The following is a 4,419-nucleotide window of genomic DNA, read 5'->3' on the forward strand; positions in this document are numbered from 1 at the left end:
AGCAGTAATAAATTTATAAAGCTATCAATCCATATACTTTCTTTTTTTAATTTTTTTTCTTTAATATTTTATTTCAAAGATTTGTAATTTTTAATATCTGACTTCTTAAAATATCCTTTTAATTTCTGAAATTTATTGCATGTTCGTCAGATTTCAAGTGCTTTTTAAACTAATTGTCTCCTAATCATTTTGGGAGATACGCAAAGTTTTTAATTAATCTTTTTCAGGAATTAAGATTACTATTTGAAAGTAGTAATACGATTTGGATCTGGTCATTTTTTATTATTTATATCAATAAGATAGACTTGATCATCTTTCTTGTCATTTTGTAATACATCAAATAAATCATGAAATCAACTAATCTTATATCTTTTTTTAAATGAATTTTTGAAATTATTCCTATTCTCATTGAAATTTGAGAAAACTAGAATTCAAACATCAAACAAGAATACTTAGAGAAAATTCAGAGCCTATAGATATTGCACACAATTATAATCTTGGAACATAATTTTTATTTTCTCTGCAATTTATAAACATAAAGTAATTCTTCATACTAATATTATAAAAATTTAGTCATAACATAACCTCTATGACTATCAACCAATTCTGAAAAATTCACGAGATTAATCATTGGAAAACTAACATAATATGATAATATTATAATAATATATAATATATAATATACAATAATATATTATAATACATATTATTATATTATTTTTTGTGTATTTTATATATATATACATATATATAATATATATATTATAACATATTAATAATTATAGATAAATATAATATTATAATATTATATAATACATAATATATTATACACAAACTTATACATATATAATATAAGATAATATAGCTAATATAACTTAATAAATAGAAAAATAAACAAAGGTAATAAAAAAATTATTTGATAAAATAATAATAATAATTATTTGATAAAATACAATAATGTATATGTATCATATGTATGTATGTGTAGTACTCAATGAGGTCGTCCACTATCCAATATGTTGCACAGTATTGGAATCGCGATATCATTGAGTGTTATTAATATCATTGCTGCTCATTCTGACAAACTATTTTGCTTTTATATTAAAAACAAATATAATTTTATCTCTTTTTTTAATTTTTTTCTTCAGCAGAAAAGCTGTTCTATTTTATGTGGTTGCATTTTCTTTTAAATCTTTAGTTTTTTAATAAATTGAAAAATATTAGCAAAAATAAATATAGATATACTGTTAATTTTTATGGTGACATATTTAGATATGTTAATATATTTCATAATTCAATTACTATTTATATTATTTTATTTAAAAAAATCCAAATAGCAATCAACTAAGTAACTATTATTATACAAAAATATATAGAACAAAATTGACAAATTGTCATTTTTTAAAAATTAATTTTTTTAAAAAACTATGGCTATATAAGTATATTTACAGATTATATATTTAAGAAGATTATATATTTATAGATTAAAATATATAAGAAACACCTATCGAAAATTGATATCGAAATTATAATATAACGAATAATTTAATTATTCATATATAATTAATAATTAATTATAATAATTTATATTAGATATATCATTATAAAGAATAATAAAAATATCCACAATTAAATAAATATATTTAATAATAATAATACTAATTATATTAATAATAATAGTGAAAATTTTAATGCTTATTTTATATGAACTTTGATTTAATAACGTTACTTAATGTCGACAAATTAATATTGACTGTTTATGCGAAAGAAAATGGAAGTTTTTAAAAACATCGAAAAAAATAAAAGTAAAAATAAAAAAAGAGAATACGTATTGTGTAAAAAGTTGAAAAGATGAACGACTTTAAATATTGCACAAATGAAATGACTAAACTGATATTATTGCTCGAAAGACTATCTACTTTCGTAGAACTGTACATTCGTTTATATTATGAGCTTGTAGTGAACAAATGGTGATATTTTGACTCTTTGTGGCTAACTGTGATGATTCTAATTATATTTTGATATATACTGTATCATCGAATTCTATCTGTTCTCGTTTCTATTTCTATATCAACTCTATCGCAAGACTGTCGCGACTCTTGGTTTTTCTCCAATCTTTGACTTTTGGGAAAATAATTACAATATAGAGAATGGATTGGAGGGACCAGTGGTCGCACTGGAGAATAGCCTCGAAGGGCTCTCGCGAGGTTGCAGCGTGAGGATCAGAATCTTCGCGCTCGCTCTCACGATGGTCCATCGCATGGCATGCAAATGTGATTCGTGAAGTAGCCGTTCCTATATTTAAATTAGAGACTTTTGTTTAAATTATAAATCTGGAAAACATTAGGAAAACCATGCCTGCTCATAAATTATTGTCAGGCTACTGATAGTACTCGAACTATTGAAAACATAGGCCAGATTATCCGACCGCTTTATAAGCCTTGTCTTTAACATATTGAGAAGAGAAGAAAAATAAATATAAAATTGAAATCGGTAGAAAAAGTCATAAAAAAGTGAAGAGATTTATTTACATCTGATTAATAATTGTCAATTAGACTCAAATGGAACTTTGTAGAAGAATATTGCAGACAAGAAATAAAAACCAAAAAATAATAGTAGAACAAAAACTATATTGAAATAGAAATAGGAATAAAGAAATGAAAACTCTTTAGGGTTCAATTAAAATTGTTATTAATGAGATTAATGAAATTTGATAGTGCAATTGATTTCTGGGTCGATGTGTTTTATCAACAACATGTTATATTTTATCAATATTTCACAAATGTTCTATTTTTAATATTATTATCATTAGGATTGAGAACAATATTGAATTTTCAGATATTTATATAACTAATATGAAATGAATCACATTAATCAAAAAGAATGTTTATAATTAATTAATAGATTAATTAAAAATCGGAAAAACAACATGTCAAATTGATAATAAATATTCAAAAATCAATAAAAAAAATCAAAATCAGAATAAATTCAATTCATTCAAATTGATTTGATAAATGTATAAAATAATATAAATTGTACAATAATAAATAAATTCTTATATGATATAAATATATGATATACAATTCATATATGATAAAAAATATACAACATTCTATTAAAAATATTTAAGATTCGTTTCATTTCTTGAAAAATATTAAAAAAAAATTTATATTTGTTATTATGTCATATTAGATTAATATCAATAATTTAAATAATTTGCCATTTTCCGACTATAATTGGATGAAAGTCAAATTTAAAATTTCGGATTTCCAAGAATAATTGGTATCGTTAAAAAGTTAAAAACTTTCAATTAATTATTAATACGTTTATTGAAATTCAATTCTGGTCTGTTTATATGTTACCACATTTGAAAGATTAAGATCTTGTTCAATTGATTTTTGTTATTGATTTGATTTTTGTTATTTGACTTGATTTTTATTATATCTCATCGAAATATATCCTTATTAAATCTTGATTTTGTTAATATATTATTCCATCTGGATATAATCTGTTTTTGTTAAATTATATTTTGGCTAACATTTTATATTTGAATATTATAATATGATTGATATAATAATGCGGTTATTTAGAAAAATATTTATAAAAAAATTGTTAACTTAATAGCATCATGAACTTCTTATATGTATATATATCATGTGTATTTATAATTTTCAATATAAATTGCCAAAAGTGAGATTATATATTTCATATATTCACATTTTATTCAAATAATATTTATCATTTTTCATTCAATCAACTATTAGGATCATTTGTATTAGAATATGTCACATAAATTTTAAAAAATATCATATATAATCCGTATTTCGTTTGTATACTCACATAAGTTAAAAAGCATAATAAAAAAAACTGTATTAATATATAAAAAGAACAAAGAAAATCATTTGAAAATTGATAAGAATAAAATTTGGAAAAAAAAATAAAAAAAGATTTAACGATTCAAAGAAATATTTAAATAATTAAATCAGTAATCCTAATTAAATTTCTCTTGTGATATTATAATAAAAACATAAAATATTATCAAATATAAAAATATATATTGAAAAAATCTAAAAATAAAATTCAAAATCTAAATTAGAGAAAATCTATAAACATTTATATAAATTTATAAATATATAATTTAATAAAAATCTATAAATATGCAAGATCTAAATTAATCAATAATTAATATTTTCTTAAAGGAGTAATTAATATATAGAACAATACATATTTTTATTCTTTAATATTATTAAATATTCAAGAAAGCTTACTTATAAATGATTTGATTAGTGTTTCGAAGGATATTATTTTAAACATGTTATGAAATAATATTATTTTAATATTTTTTTCATTTTTTCTTTTTTTTTTTATTTCGAAATTTCTTTTCGAAATAAATTTTTTATTTATATTATATTATTATAT

At 20.3% G+C, this 4,419-nt stretch overlaps 1 protein-coding gene across 3 annotated transcripts in view; it reads right to left on the reverse strand.

Annotated features, from left to right (window-relative positions):
* Nucleotides 1-4,419, reverse strand: part of LOC102677850 (pancreatic triacylglycerol lipase-like) — a 60,397-nt gene that overhangs the window by 28,591 nt on the left and 27,387 nt on the right. The gene's annotated exons all lie outside the window — the stretch shown is intronic.

This window comes from Apis dorsata, unplaced genomic scaffold (genome assembly GCF_000469605.1).
Source record: "Apis dorsata unplaced genomic scaffold, Apis dorsata 1.3 scaffold_333, whole genome shotgun sequence".
In the NCBI taxonomy this organism is placed as follows: Eukaryota; Metazoa; Arthropoda; class Insecta; order Hymenoptera; family Apidae; genus Apis; species Apis dorsata.